We start from the raw sequence: 17,879 nt of genomic DNA, 5'->3' as shown, positions 1-17,879 counted from the left end.
CGCTGATAATGACCACTATCCACAGTTTCTGGAATTTGAAATAGGGCCTGTTGATATTTGGCTTTTTCGCAATTATGGGCAGCCCTAGCTCTGAAATTATGGCATTTTCCCCAGAGACCCATATGAACTTTTTATCTAATTTTGTTGTAAGGTATCACATCTTACAGTTTGTTGGTATAGTTCATTAACACCCTTTGTATACCACATTTTCTGACTTTCGAGTAAGTATGAAAAGGAAGTTCATCATTCCTATGCAATTCGATACAATGACACATAACAAACAAGTTACCCTTGTGGTTTAATACAAATCCAGTCCACCTAATAACTTAATTTCATCAGAAGTGACAATTATCATGATGTTCGCTAAATCCTATCATACAATGGTAAAAATAAAATGAAATCCTTAAGTTTTATGTCCCTCGGTTATGCCGGTTAGGCTAAAGGAGACAGTGATGATAAGAGATGAGTGAAATGGTGGAATGAAGAAAGTGGGATGAAACTGGAGATCCCCGAAACAACCCACGAGCACGGTGTTTTTCCACCACAAAGTCAACACGGTGCGAGCTGGGATCGAACCAGGGACCCGAAACACCGGAGGTGATCGCTCTAGCACTGAGCTTCCGCGCCCCCCCATATCATGGTAAATATAGTGCTTATTTCGCTTCTTAATATTTTGTATGGCCGGAAATTCTTTTTTATTTTATTCATTGGAGGCAAACTTTCTTACAGATTGATACTGGTCTTCAACTAAACACGTGTGGTTTATTCTTCAACAGCCCTCCAACTCTGCAAGTAAACAAGTTACCACCAAACGGAATCTGTAATCAGAGGTCCCTACAAAGGTTCAGACTTTTCTTCACTGAATAGTTTTAAGCTCTTTTCTTTTTTATAGTAGGCAATAAAAATAGGAGAAGAACAATATTACTTTTCTGCGGCAGTGTGTCATTTATTTGAGCAAAGCTATGATAGTCAAAATTTGCAGACACTCCTCAAATAACAGGAAGAATCCCACAGCTATTTACAAAGGCAATAGGAAAAACAAGTTCATTTCTCTGATAATAATAATAATAATAATAATAATAATAATAATAATAATAATAATAATAATAATAATAATAATAATAATAATAATAATAATAATAATAGTGAATATCTACAATATATTATCATTATCCATACTTTATCTTATTTCTGACATAATACATAATACATAATTTTGTCCTCTTCAATCACAAGCCACTGTTGTGCTTATACGATAAATTTCTCCTCAATATCGTTCTGCCTATTTACTTAGTATACTACTAGACTAATATTCATTCACAACAATTCTTTGATCCAATACTTGATCCAATTTGTTTTGTATATACCCACACTCATGTCCAGTTCCATCTAAAGAAACTAGTATAAAACAATTTTGTTACCAAGCGTTATAGTAGTGTATGATTGAATTCCGGATATATGAAGGCCCATAAATATGCAAATTACATATGGGCCGTAAAAATTAGTAGAATATGCATTGGGCCGCGGAAAACTTTGCATTTGAATCAAATTTACTGGAATCCCGAGAGAACAGTTCGCAAATGTAGCATAGATTGTGTCTTAAGTTACTCATATACAGACCATGACAATAGTCTAGGAGACAAAGTTTGTGTTTGTCTCGTATCGAAAAAGTATCGTAAAAGTGGTGGTCTCTTAGGAAGTGTCGGAATAAAATAAACCGTAAAATAGACTACAGAAACAATTTGCAATCATAAGAATGACTAACTACTCTCATTGTCGTTAATTTAAAGTTGTGAGTAATTCCCCGAAAGAATTCCTCAAAATAGCTTTTGTTTGTGTAATAATCAACACACAGGTTCCTCAATCTATGCTGCAGATCAACATAAACCTTTTTAGTTTTCTTGACGGGGTATTGTCCTCTTTCGCACTAGGAAATGGTAGAATGAACGGTGGAATTCTCTTTCTGTAGGCTTTGTATGAATTTCCATACCGTTGGGTGGTTATGTCCAACCAAATGGAAATACTTAAGATTCCACCCTTCACATAAGTTATTTGTGCGAGGATTGTTAGACAAAGTTGCCTCATCAGAAATCCAAACTTCCGGTGGAAATCTTGGTGGCACTCTCTTAATTCTTACATCAGAATTCTCAGAATTGAAATATTATTAGCAGTTCGAATTTTGGAACATAATGAATAAATCAAAAATTTATGCCAAAATGTTCATTTACCAAGTAAGAAACAAAATAGTTTAAAACCCGAGAATTCAAATTATACTTTCTGCCTTTATGTCCTCCTGCCATTTCGTCCGCGTGCCATTTCGTTCTCCTACCATTAATTCCTGCCATTATGTACCCTGCCATTTTGCTCTTCTGCCATTCTGACCGTTCCCCCTTGCTCTAGATCCATTGGATGTGCCTTGATATCGTCTCTTGGAAACTTCCTAGGAACTGCGTTTCTTGTTAAATTCAGCATGCAACATTTTTGAAAGTGTTAACTCAACTTGATAATTATGTTGCATTTGTCTTCCGTACGGAAAGCTACGTTGATTAGTCAATGCCAAGTTTCTGTACAGTTGTGTGGCGGTGGGGTCTAAGTGGAAAATGAAAATGACTCTTTCGTGCCTAAAAATAACGCGTTACTTTGGAAGTAGGGTAACAGTTACTTTTTGGGGACAAGTAAAGCGTGACATTTTAAAGGAAAGTAAAGTAACTTGTAACGCATTACATTTTTACAAGTAACTTACCCAACACTGCCCAGAATCGATTGCAGAAAAATGTTTTTCGTTGTCTATTATAATTTTTGTTCTATAATGATAATTGATAAATATTCAAACCAGTAATGCTGGGCTAACCTGTTTCTGTGAAGCTTAATCGATGGTGAAGTATCTCTTCCAGCGGCGTATCCAGGGGGGTGATCGGGGCGTCTTCTCCCCCAGAAGAGGAAACTTGCTTATTTTATATATAAATAAAACCCATCCCATAGTTTGGAGCTCTTAAAAGTAGCTATACAGTATTACAACACCCCCCAGAAGTCTGTCCTGGATCCAACCCTGACCTCCTCTCTATATCTCTTACCGGTGTTGCTCTGAAACATAACGGGAGACGAACGGACGGACAAAGTCGTTCTATAAAACTTCAGACCTTTATGCATAGGTCATAAATTGAGGTCATAAATTTTGTATGTCCACGGGTTGAGGACCTCCTTTCGATAATCGAAACCAGAGAAAAAAAACTTCAAAGTGAGACGAGGCGTGACTTGAAAAAAATACGAGGAGAGACAAGGAAACCTGATTTCTCCAGCATATCAAAATTTGAAATGGGGTCTATTACAGTACATTTCGCTATAGTCAATATTTACTGTACTATTAATATAGCGTTTATTATTCTATTCCTAAAGTATTCGATAAGCGTTCAGGGGAGACAATTATGATTATAGTGTTACATTGCTCCTGTTTCGGGCAACGGGAAAGTCAATGAAAATTGTGTTGAAAAAAGGATTTTAAAAAGCTGACAGAAAGAAAGAAAAAGGAAAAGACCATCATATTCTTTCGTTCTTGATACAAGATTGACGGATGGGTTGTCACAGCGGGCGGGTTTTCGGTTGAGGTTATTTGAATGTTGTTTTGTGGTTTCAGGGAAGACAGCAACCGAGCCTGTGAATTTCTGAAAGTGTATAAAAGAGAGAGAGAGAGAAAAAAAACTGTATTATACGTGAGGAAAGGAAATGGAGTGGCGTGTTTGGCGCGTGTCAATTATTACCTGTTGTGCAGCGGAAGTTGCTGTGAAACGAAAGGCGCAGAATGAAAAGGGAGGTTTGTAACTTTTGCCACTATTCACATACCATAATGGACCTGTTTTATTTGTCTTTTATTTTAAATTTTTCATTTTTTTTTCATCTTTTTCTTACAGTGAAAAACAATACAAGAGTATCATTGTGTTTTACTACGTATGTTTAAAAACAATGAGATAATATCTTATTTTGGGGAAGATACAAACATGTTGTTGAAAACAAAAGCAGGGTGGCAGTGATCAAAAACTAAATACTCAAATCTCAAACATCCCTTTCGTAATAATGTTTAATACTTATTTTAATAAGTTTATTATCAATCCTGATGATAGCAAACACACCATACAATAAAAAGTACATACTCCAGCCATTTCTCGAACTCAATACCAATTCTAAATTACTAATTTATATTTTAATCCTTTTTTACATCATCAAAAAATATGTCTAATATAGGCAAATAAAAAATCTTTCTATTATTCCATTTCTTGTTGACTTCACATATAGTCAATATCAGACATTATTAACCTCGCATACTAAGTATCCAGCTTTTCACATTGATTTTGTTATCAGAAGCCAACAAAACAGGAAACCACAGTCAGCAGTCCGCATACGTTACAAGGAAAAACCACCGAAAAATCATACCTCACATAAGTAGCTCTGGCTCTCAAATTTTGCTCTTCAGTCAAAATATAAAATCAGTTTCTGTATCAAGGAGAATCAGTCAAGTGGAAAAGCAAAGAAAAACATTTATTATTACACATATTTATTCAATTTAATTTAAAATTTAAATATTCCAATTTTGAATCATGCCCTAGTAAAAACATAACTACAGGCTTTCTAATAATCCATTTCTTGTTGACTTCACATATAGTCAATATCAGACATTATTAACCTCGCATGCCAAGTATCCAGCTTTTCACATTGCTTTTGTTATCAGAAGCCAACAAAAGAGGAAACCCCACTCAGCAGTCCGCATACGTTAAAATGAGAAACGACCGGAAAGTCATACCTCACATAATTAGCTATGGCTCTCAAATTTTGCTCTTCAGTCAAAATATAAAATGAGTTTCGGGATCAAGGAGAATCAATCAAGCGGAAAAGCAAAGAAAAACACATTTATTATTACACACATTTATTCAATTTAATTTCAAATTTAAATATTCCTATTTTTAATCATGCTCTAATGAAAACATAACTACAGGCTTTATATTAATCCATTTTTTGTTGACTTCACATATAGTCAATATCAGACATTATTAACCTCGCATGCCAAGTATCCAGCTTTTTACTTTGCTTTTCTTATCAGAAGCCTACAAAACAGGAAACCACACTCAGCAGTCCGCATACGTTAAAATGGAAAACGACCGGAAAAGCATACCTCACATATTTAGCTCTGGCTCTGAAATTTTGATCTTCAGTCAAAATATAATATAATTTTCGGTATCAAGGAGAATCAATCAAGCGGAAAAGCAATGAAAAACACATTTATTATTACACATATTTATTCAATTTAATTTAAAATTTAAATATTCCAATTTTTAATCATGCTGTAATGAAAATATAACTACAGGCTTTCTATTAATCAATTTCTTGTTGACTTCACATATAGTCAATATCAGACATTATTAACCTCGCATGCCAAGTATCCAGCTTTTCACATTGCTTTTGTTATCAGAAGCCAAGAAAACAGGAAGCCACACTCAGCAGTCCGCATACGTTAAAATGGAAAACGACCGGAAAATCATATCTCACATATTTAGCTCTGGCTCTCAAATTTTGCTCTTCAGTCAAAATATAATATCATTTTCGGTATCAAGGAGAATCAATCAAGCGGAAAAGCAATGAAAAACACATTTAATATTACACATATTTATTCAATTTAATTTCAAATTTAAATATTCCAATTTTTAATCATGCTGTAATGAAAATATAACTACAGGCTTTCTATTAATCCATTTTTTGTTGACTTCACATATAGTCAATATCAGACATTATTAACCTCGCATGCCAAGTATTCAGTTTTTCACAATGCTTTTGTTATCAGAAGCCAACAAAACAGGAAACCACACTCAGCAGTCCGCATACGTTAAAATGGAAAACGACCGAAAAATCATACCTTACATAATTAGCTCTGACCAGGGGCGGATCCAGGACGGACTTCTGGGGGGGGCGGTGGGTTGTAATACTGCTACTTAGAGCTACTTTTAAGAGCGTCAAAAAATAAACTATATATTTTTTTATATATAAAATAAAAAAAGTTTCCTCTTCTGGGGGGGGCGATCGCCCCGATCGCCCCCCCTGGATACGCCCCTGGCTCTGACTCTCAAATTTTTCTCTTCAGTCCAAATATAAAATCAGTTTCGGTACCAAGGAGAAGCAATCAAATGGAAGAGCAAAGAAAAACACATTTATTATTGCACACATTTATTCAATTTAATTTCAAATTTAAATATTCCAATTTTTAATCATGCTCTAATGAAAACATAACTACAGGCTTTCTATTAATCCATTTCTTGTTGACTTCACATATAGTCAATATCAGACATTATTAACCTCGCATGCCAAGTATCCAGCATTTCACATTGCTTTTGTTATCAGAAGCCAACAAAAGAGGAAACCACACTCACCAGTCCGCATACGTTAAAATGGAAAACGACCGAAAAATCATATTTCACATATTTAGCTCTGGCTCTCAAATTTTGCTCTTCAGTCAAAATATAATATCATTTTCGGTATCAAGGAGAATCAATCAAACGGGAAAGCAATGAAAAAAACATTTATTATTACACATATTTATTCAAATTAATTTAAAATTTAAATATTCCAATTTTTAATCATGCTGTAATGAAAATATAACTACAGGCTTTCTATTAATCCATTTCTTGTTGACTTCACATATAGTTAATATCAGACATTATTAACCTCGCATGCCAAGTATCCAGCTTTTCACATTGCTTTTGTTATCAGAAGCCAACAAAACAGGAAACCACACTCAGCAGTCCGCATACGTTAAAATGGAAAACGACCGGAAAATCATACCTCAGATATTTAGCTCTGGCTCTCAAATTTTGCTTTTCAGTCAAAATATAATATCATTTTCGGTTTCAAGGAGAATCAGTCAAGCGGAAAAGCAATAAAAAACACATTTATTATTACACATATTTATTCAATTTAATTTAAAATTTAAATATTCCAATTTTGAATCATGCTGTAATGAAAATATAACTACAGGCTTTCTATTAATCCATTTCTTGTTGACTTCACATATAGTCAATATCAGACATTATTAACCTCGCATGCTAAGTATCCAGTTTTTCACATTGCTTTTGTTATCAGAGGCCAACAAAACAGGAAACCACACTCAGAAGTCCGCATACGTTAAAATGGAAAACGACCGAAAAATCATACCTTACATAATTAGCTCTGGCTCTCAAATTTTTCTCTTCAGTCCAAATATAAAATCAGTTTCGGTACCAAGGAGAATCAATCAAATGGAAAAGCAAAGAAAAACACATTTATTATTACACACATTTATTCAATTTAATTTCAAATTTAAATATTCCTATTTTTAATCATGCTCTAATGAAAACATAACTTCAGGCTTTCTATTAATCAATTTCTTGTTGACTTCACATATAGTCAATATCAGACTTTATTAACCTCGCATTCCAAGTATCCAGCTTTTCACATTGATTTTGTTATCAGAAGCTAACAAAAAAGGAAACCACATTCAGCGGTCCGCATACGTTAAAATGGAAAACGACCGAAAAATCGTACCTCACATAATTAGCTCTGGCTCTCAAATTTTTCTCTTCAGTCCAAATATAAAATCATTTTCGGTATCAAGGAGAATCAATCAAATGGAAAAGCTAAGAAAAACACTTTTATTATTACACACATTTATTCAATTTAATTTCAAATTTAAATATTCCTATTTTTCATCATGCTCTAATGAAAACATAACTACAGGCTTTCTATTAATCAATTTCTTGTTGGCTTCACATATAGTCAATATCAGACATTATTTACCTCGCATGCCAAGTATCCAGCTTTTCACATTGATTTTGTTATCAGAAGCCAACAAAACAGGAAATCCCACTCAGCAGTCCGCATACGTTAAAATGGAAAACGCCCGGAAAATCATACTTCACATATTTAGCTCTGGCTCTCAAATTTTGCTCTTCAGTCAGAATATAATATCATTTTCGGTATCAAGGAGAATCAATTAAGCGGAAAAGCAAAGAAAAACACATTTATTATTACACATGTTTATTCAATTTGATTTCAAATTTAAATATTCCATTTTTTAATCATGCTCTAATGAAAACATAACTACAGGCTTTCTATTAATCCATTTCTTGTTGACGTTACCTATAGTCAATATCAGACATTATTAACCTCGCATGCCAAGTATCCAGCTTTTCACATTGCTTTTGTTATCAGAAGCCAACAAAACAGGAAACCACACTCAGCAGTCCGCATACGTTAAAATGGAAAACGACCGGAAAATCAAACCTCACATAATTAGCTCTGGCTCTCAAATTTTCCTCTCCAGTCCAAATATAAAATCAGTTTCGGTATCAAGGAGAATCAATCAAGTGGAAAAGCAAAGAAAAACACATTTATTATTACACATATTCATTCAATTTAATTTAAAATTTAAATATTCCCATTTTTAATCATGCTGTAATGAAAACATAACTACAGGCTTTCTATTAATCTATTTCTTGTTGACTTCACCTATAGTCAATATTAGACATTATTTTATTTGTACTCCATGGAAGGTCTAAAATATTTCGGTGTGTTTTGAATCCCTCCTCCCCTTATACCATACGCGCATCTTTGCTGTGCTAATTTTGGGTTGCTCACATGTAATAAGTGCCGTTGTTTTTGTCCTCACTAATATTGAACTAGATCTTAGGTATTTTCTTTAATTATCTAAGTTAACTTTTATTGGCGCTAGTTTAGCTCTGGTTCGTAATAATTCGATTTCAGTTGGTTGGTGGTTTTACATCATACATGCGCACGTAGTTCACGTATTTCTCGTTAGGTGTCTTCTTTAGCAGCTGGCTGTTCACATGTGCGCATTGTATCCATCTCCAGAGCTTAGTCTCTGTTTCGTCTTGTTTTTAACGTTTAATAATAGATGTAGCTACGGTGCCTGGCTATTGAGAAAAGTCCCTTTGTTAAGTATTTAATTATTTATACTATAACTTAAGTGAATACTAATTATTCTTTGCAGTTTAACGCTCACAATTACACCCTTTGGCATAACTGAGGGAATGACTGAAGCCAGTGAATCATGATGAGACAATTAGTGAAATGAAAATGTTTGATGAAACTGGAGTATCCCGAAAAATAGTAATTCTTGTATACACCTGTCTAAAAATTTTATCGTACCTTGATGTGCTAAATATTAAAGTTTATCTTTTACCGATTTCAATCCCCTCAAGAGCTGACATTGTATTGCAGTATCCCTTTGACACATGGGTAGTGATTGTTATACTGCTTAAAATGACGTTCATTTGTGTTAAACTTTTATAATGATTTTTGCTTTCATTTGCTTCTAGAACATTACAACAATAGTTTTTGGTGGTTTTAATTACCTAGGTACATCAAGCCGCAGTTACAGTGGACAGTGCGATTTTAGACGCAATATTATTCTATTGCTAATGTTATTCGATCTCTATTACACAATAGACTTTGTGTTTATCCAAATTTAAGAGTGTGTTTATTACAGTACATTTCTCTCATTTTGCTACGGTCAATAGTTACTATTTATATAGCATTTATTATTCTATTGCTATAGTATTCAATCCGTGTTCAGGATAGACGCTTATGCCAGGTGTTTTATATTGCTCCAGTTTCGCAGCAAATATGTTCACTATTTCTGAGTTATGAGAAAGTAAAAGAAAAAGGTTTTAAAAGAAAACGACTAAAGAAAAGAAAAATAATCGCTAAACATCACAGCCACTTCTTGACGATTTTGAAAGACATAACTCAACGTGGTAGTAGCATTCACGGACGGATTTTTCCCAGCGGGAGATGTGTTCGTTGACGTTGTTTGACTGCTGTTTTGTGGTTCACTGAGGAAAGGAACCGAACCTTTGTGTTTCTTAAATTGTACTTGAGAAAAGCGAAGGAACCCTACACAAGGTGCGTAATTGGACTACGGTTACTTATAACTCATATTATTTCGTGTATAGCGAAGGGTTATTATTATTATAATTATTATTATTATTATTTAATATTATTCACAAAGAAAGCAAAGAAACAAGTTCTGACGCATTGAAACTCTTTAAAAGCCTTACTGATAACATAAAATAACAATACGAAGAAAAAGCTCCCTAATTTCCAAAATCAAAAACCTCAATTATAAAACTCTAAGTCATCTTCAACCTTGTGTTTATATATATGTCATCATCATCATCATAGGTATTCTGCCCTTATTGGCAGGTCACTTGCCGCAGCTGAGAACCTTCCATGCTACACGATTTTCCACTAACTTCTTCTTCTTCACGTATGAACTTTCTATTTATATGGTTCTGTGCATGTAGCGCCCGTAGACTTAGCGCCCAGTGTTTCTGGCTCACAGAAGGAATTTTATACGGTATTGATTTTATCTCACAATCAGGGATGTCCAGTTCATTTTACCATTCTTTCCACAGGTCGTTAATTCCTGTTATTTTCTTACATCCATGTTCCGTGTACTTAGCGTCCACTAAGTAAAACTGTTATGAAGAGGGAGAGCGAGAGAGCGAGAGAGAGACAGAGAGACCAGCCAATAGCACTGATTATGACGCTTCAATGAATCATAACCTCCGGGGGAAAGGGTGAAACGCAGAAACGTAGTTATATATATATATATATATATATATATATATATATATATATATATATATATATATATATATATATATATATATATATATATATATATATATATATATATGTGTGTGTGTGTGTGTGTGTGTGTGTGTGTGTATGTATGCATGTATGTAACTGTACTCCGTGGTATGCAATGCTCTACAATATTTAAATGTACTATAAACTAAGGTTACATACTTAGCTTTTAATGTGAAAACTATGTAAAACAGACGTAATCTAGAATACCGCAATGAGGATAAGGCATACAGAAAACGGTGAACATATTCTCACGACTGAGAACCGGGACAATATGTAAACTGTCGAAACACCGGGATAAGAGTCTTCATGGAGGTCACGGTGGTTCAGTGGTAGAAACACTCACATTTGGTTCATAGGATCCCTGGTTTTATCCCATCTTGCGTCAAACGGGCTTTGTGGTAGTCAGACGCTGCGTGCATCGATAAACTCGGAGTTCTCTCGTTTTCTCTCAATTTCTTCATTACACCATTTCATTCATTCTCACAATCACCGTCTCCTCTATCCTACTCCTATCTCCTTAATCGTGGGATGTAAAATCCAAAGATTTCATTTCATTTCAAGAGCTTCCAAACCGGGACTGTCCCGGTAAAATCTATCATATGGTAACTCTGACTATATAACAACATCGGGTTTGATACTAAAAAAGAAAAAAAAAGTCATATTATCATATGGTATTACACAGTTTCAGAAAAAAAATCTAACAAGCTATCCGCATTAAGTTTGATACATATTTCACAGCTTTATGCGTAATATAAATCTATATAGTTAAGCAATTGATATCATACACTACAAGCACTGAAAAACAACGTAACGTTCTATAATAAAAAGAACGTTGCTTTACGAACCAATAAGTTAATCGCTCTACGAACCTTATTGTACACATTATACCCTAAAGTTACAGCCTTATGCAGTAATCAATTCCAATCAGATATTGAACGAGTATGGTGTTTCTTTGAGAATAATCCATCACTAAGTTGAACAAGCGCCTTTGAAGGCTAGTCGTCTTCCATTTTACCCTCTTCTTCGGTAATTTATATCGCTGCTCTTGTTCGATGCAGTTGAAACCATGGCCTCATCCTTTTGTAATGTCCATCCACAAGGAAGGATGGACAGGTTCATCCTTTTGGTATTTCAAATTCGAAGCTTCTATCAATTTACTCGTTCGTGTCTCTTTCTGTAATTTTGCTATATGAACGGGTATGTTGCAAGGTAACAAAAGAGGCTAGCAAAGAAATTGAATCGTGAGATCACCGTAAGATGAAAGTCGCATACTCCAGATACTACCTGATGCGTAATGTTTATCAAAATAAATTAGGAATTCTTCAGTTTCTTCTGGTACGATTTGCTGTAAGTAATCCATCACTTCTGACCCTTGTCAGAGAGAAGGAAAACAAATCCGTCCACCATTCCATAGAAATCGAACTTTCTCATTCTCCCTGTAAAAATTCGCCAATCCCAAGTGCTGCAGTATGTACTTCGTGTTCGTGTGACTTGTCTGGAACGCTTTGGCTTACGACTTCCCTCACTAGCCACGTCTGGTTGTGAGTTTAATTTACATATTCCTATATATGTTTGTTTTATCCCTCCTCGCTGGTCTATTGGCAAGAACGCAAGCCTTTGGCGTACGAGGTTCAAGATTCGATTCCTGGTGGGAGAGCATTGAATGACCAAAGTGGTCCGGATTCCACTATAATCAGTAAATTCAAGTCTTCTTTAGCCTACCTGGCAAAACCATGGGACATAAAACTAAATACAAACCTATTTATTTATTTATTATTTTTATTTATTATTATTATTATTTTTATTATTATTATTATTATTATTATTATTATTTATTTTTTTATTTTTAAGTTTTGCAAAAGGGAGTTTTTATTATGAAGTAAAACACTATTCAGAAGTATAATATTGAAATTTGCAAGAAGAAAACTTATTTCTGCGTAACAAAATTTAAAAATTAATTAGTCACAGGTAATTGTTTTAGAATTCTCCATGTCTTTTTAGGTACTTTTCACTACACTAATTGGCACTTTGATAAGTCGTGATGAAATGTAAACATAGTTTCGTTGCAATTCTCCATGTCCAGTAGGCATTTTTGACGTACTGTTATTAGCGCTTTTGATATTTCGAGATCAAAGGTTTGAAGGGGTCTGTGTCCCACCCAACCATTTTTCCCAGAAAAATACGAAACACATATTCCATCTTTTAACGTTTATAATATCTGTGCACAATTTCATTCACTCCGGCTAACTTCTTCTTCTTGTCTTTCGGATCTCAAATTTCTCCAAATTTTGGGTGGAGGCTTTTACCCTTAAAACAGTTTTCCCCAGAAAAGAAAAAAACACGTATTCGTTTATTTCATGTGAAATATCTACCTGCCAAATTTTATCAAAGTCGGAGTGTTACACTTCGAAAATGTTACATGTCAGTACATTCATGTAGCTTGCATTTGCGGCAGAAAGTTCTTGTTTTGTGCCCTCTTTGCTGGAGAGAATTTCTTAGACTCTTCCTCTTCAGTATGCAGGGAAGCTTCCATTCTCCGTGATTTTTCTCAACGTTGGCGAACTGCTAACCAGACGAAATGAAGAATTTACCGCATTTCAAACTTTTTTAATGTCTGTTTCTCGTTTGAAATTACGCTTTGATGACACAATACCATAAGTGTTGAGTCCACTTACATCAGTTATGTAAAATACTGTCATAGTCCATTTTGTTCATTGTTTTGTAATCTAACAGCGAGCCATATGATTGTTAGTGGGATCGTGTGATTTTGTTGTGTTGTAATATATGATAACTTTGACTTTTTCCTCCGCTCTAGAAGTGACCACTTCAGGATAGTTGTGCATTGTGTTTTGCAATGGGTGATCTTACTGGGTATATATTGTCAAAAGAGACAGCGCACCCAAAAAATGAGAAATTGTTCGTCTACACTCATATTATATGTAAGAATAAAATTATATTGCAGAGTGTGTGAAGAATCTGCAACTTCACAAATTAGGAACAGTTCATCATCAGGTATTCTACTAGCGCCGATGTTGTCATCAAAACATAAGGCAGCCCATGTAGGATCGCTTTTCTCCGGGGTTTTGCTTTTTGCATTAGCACGTGCTTTTGCAATAGCTATAGGTGCTACGCTTAAAACTTCTAACCAATCCTCTGGATAAGAAAACTACTCAACGTCTCATTTCAATATCGGTACCTGAACAAGAAACTTCAGCTGCATTTGTATATAAGTCTGCTAATATCTTATCGTCTGTCGGGAATCAATTTCTTCATTGTTTATTGATTTACCAAAAATATTCCTCCTCTACCATCAATAGTGACGTGTATTGTTAGTGATCTGTTTGTCTACCACATGCAATGATCAAAACACACTAACAATAAACAAAACTTTACATACAATCAGTGGCAAAGCCATGATTTCTATTCGGGGGGGGAGGTCAGTGTCCTACTCCGGAAAACTTTTTTGTTAATGTGGAGACTGAAAGCACAAATTTAGATTTTATTCTAGCAACTTTTTAAAATTTTGGTTCTTGGGAGTTCATATCCCGGGAAACTCCCCCTGGATACGCAACTGCATACAATGGAAAAATTAATACAGTTTGATAGACAAAAGCAACTATTATGCTTCTGACAATGGGCTTATATAAGTGAATAAATAAAGAAAAGCGGCTACTAAAATAAGCAAAATTGCAAATAATTAAATCAATCAAACTAAATAATAACACATAAAGTTGCAATATGTTATATCTGACTTCATTGGGACAGTTAGAAGATTATCAGAACGTTCACTCCGCTACGAGCCACAATCTCAATCTATTCTGAATCTATCCTCATATTTCTTCATTAAGGCTCGAGTTTAATGGACCCACTCGGCACCCAATGCTATAAATTTTAAAAACTATCACTTAACTCACGGAAATGAAAAAAAAAATTCTTAAATAACATAATACAAGAACACAACCAGGGAAATGTCATAGAATTTCAATACTTACTAAGCCTTAGTAATTATTACAGAAAGTATGCGTACGAGTGCAATGGACCCACCTGGTAGTCCTAGGCATTGGCGGCTGTTGGACGTTAAAAGTGGGTAGGCAAGACATGATCTGAATACAGTATTTGTATGTCAATGTTACTTTTCCTGGTTGCTTGTAACACTTTGTTAGACTAAAGGCTGTATAACTATTAGGAGGCTGTTATATAGACTAAAGGCTGTATAACTGTATAACTATCTTTTTCAGTTAAAATACCGTATATCTTGTTTCATATTTTGTTACGTAAATTGACAAGAGCAACACAAGATACTAACTCTTTGTACTCTTATACAACGAAGGTGTAAGAAGAGATCTGATTCGTTACTCATGAAATCAAAAAATCATAAAATCATGCATCTTAAAATTCTGTCTGGAAAATTGTGTGATCAGATTAGGAACTTATTTAATAACAAATTTGCAAAACAAATAATTAGAAAGGATAATATTAATCAAATAATCATAGTAATGGATAATAAGGCTTGTTCTGCAAAAGTTATATTGAAACTGGAAATTAATGAACAACTTATATTTTTAATTCCACGCATGTTATTATATGTGTTATTACTCTTAGAAAGACAGTGAATACTACAAGCATATGCTACGACATTCAAAGAAATATTTTTGCAGCTTCCCGAAACATGTTCGTTGCCATTAGATACAGTTTTCATTTTCTTGGAATACATGAAAACTCAACAATACTTAGTCACTCCACATTCCAGTTATACAAAATAATCCTAAAACCTAGAATTATGTTGAATTTACTAAATTTAATTGTATAACAAAACTGTATATGTACACCCCTAAACTCGTATATTACACTGCAAAATTATATATTCCTTACTGAGCTCCTTCGTGGCTAAGCGGTTAACGTACGCACCTTTGACGTGGGAGACCTGGGTTCAATTCCCGGAGGGAGCTCACGTGGTTCGGACTCTACGTTAATCATTAAGTTCACGTCTCATATAGCTTCGCTGCTGAACAGGATTTTAAACTGAAAAAAATCAAATCAAAATATTCGTTACTATAAGAAAGAAGAAAATAACTGTCAATTTTTCAAGAAAAGAGCTGTTTTAGGAGGTGCGCGGTAATTTTGGCACCGGAAATTTTGGCACCAGTAGTTCTGACACGGTAATTTTGGCACCGGTAATTTTGGCACCAAGAAACGAAGCAAACGGAAATTTTGGCACCATTTGTAATAGAAGTACAGAAAATGTGAGAAAATACTCTGAATGTAATAGATATTTAAATTCACATGTTATTAACTAGGATTGTTCCAGCGCGACGAATCAAACCAGTGACGAATGTACAGTCAGCGACAAAATTTCTTTCTCTTCTGTAAAATATATTTGCCTATAACTTTGGAATTGATGGACTGATTTGAGAAGTTTTCTGTAATTTATGGAAAACTGTATCTTCTTCGAGTTGCTGAAGACTGCACTATGTTCACTGCACTGAGTTTGTATTTTACTTTCAAGTGCAAACAGTAACAGCTGATTCGAACCATGGAAATTGAAGTACAGAGGAAAAAAAAAATAAAAAATACTCTGGATATAATAGATATTTACGTTCACATGTTAATGACAAGAACTGTATCAGCACGAATAATGAAACCAGCGACAAATGTACAAACACCAGTAAAAGGTAATATTGGTAGCTTCATTAGGTATTCAAAGCAAGTCAAAATTATTGAACTCTTAACTAAGAAAACTTAAATACACACTTACGCAAGAAAAATTAACAAATCAATAAATGAATTTCAATAACACATGATTTGCAATGATATATGGTTCACAATAATCCCAATTGTAAAACATTGCACCTTTTCATGAGGCTTTGGGATATGCGTGAGAGGGGAACCGGAAGTTTCGATGGAAAGAATCTCGGTGTAATCTCTTCTGCAAAATAAATTGGTACATTAACATCTATTATATCCAGAGTATTTTCTAATTTTCTTTCTCTGTACTTCAATTTCCATGGTTCCAATTAGCTTTTACTGTTTGCGCTTGAAAGTAAAATACAAACCCATTAGAGGGGAATTTTAACTTGCTTTGAATATATAACGAAACTGCCAACAGTATCTTTACCGGTGTCTGTACTGTCAGTAACAAAAGTTCTTTTCCTATGTTAAAATTTCTTCCGCGAATATCTCTCGAATGGACGGACAGATTTGAGTGAAATATTCAGCAACTTAAAGCAGATATAGTTTTCGGTAAATTTCAGAAAACTACTCAAATCAGACTATCAATTCCAAAGTTATAAGCAAAATAAATTTTACAGAAGAGAAAGAAATTTTGTCGCTGACTGTACATTCGTCACTGGTTTGATTCGTTGCGCTGGAACAATCCTAGTTAATAACATGTGAATTTAAATATCTATTACATTCAGAGTATTTTCTCACATTTTCTGTACTTCTATTATAAATGGTGCCAAAATTTCCGTTTGCTTCGTTTCTTGGTGCCAAAATTACCGGTGCCAAAATTACCGTGTCAAAACTACTGGTGCCAAAATTTCCGGTGCCAAAATTTCCGCCTTTCGTTTTAGGAACTGTCAATTTTTGTGCAATTAAAGAATAACTTGTGAAGGACTTCTTTTCTTGCGAAATGATATCTCAATTAGATCCATAGCGGCTTACTAACATATCGAGCCTTTGTAAGATGAAATGAAAGTACGCTCGAATTGTCTCGCTCCAAGAGCTTAATTTTTGGGCCATTTTTAGTGGCATTTTTAAAACGCAATTTCTGTAGCTTTCTTAACTTCACGGAAAGATAACCAATACGTACTCATGGAACGACAAATATTTTATGGCACCATTTGTATTCTATGAACCAATAATACATACAAAACTTTATATTTCCAAATGAAACTATATACATTAATGGGTCATTTCAAAAAGTCGAGGGGCAACCTTTGCCCCCCCCCCTAATCGCCGCCCGTGGTCCTAGGGTTAAAAGTGTATCCTTGTATGGATATTTAGATAGAGGAAATACTAGTTCTTGCCGAATTTCTTTAACTACTTACGATATGTTCCATAATTTTTAAACTAGGGTTTAAAATGTGATTGCTTGCGTTTAGGGCGGCTTATAACACTTCATTTAAACGTTCATTAGAACGTTTTATTTTCATTTGATATAAAGAATTACCCAGCAAATTTTGACA

Source organism: Thermobia domestica, chromosome 18 (genome assembly GCF_964235325.1).
Source record: "Thermobia domestica chromosome 18, izTheDome1.hap1.1, whole genome shotgun sequence".
Taxonomy (NCBI): domain Eukaryota; kingdom Metazoa; phylum Arthropoda; class Insecta; order Zygentoma; family Lepismatidae; genus Thermobia; species Thermobia domestica.
The sequence above is the reverse complement of the archived record's forward strand: the minus strand, read 5'-3'. Positions refer to the sequence as shown.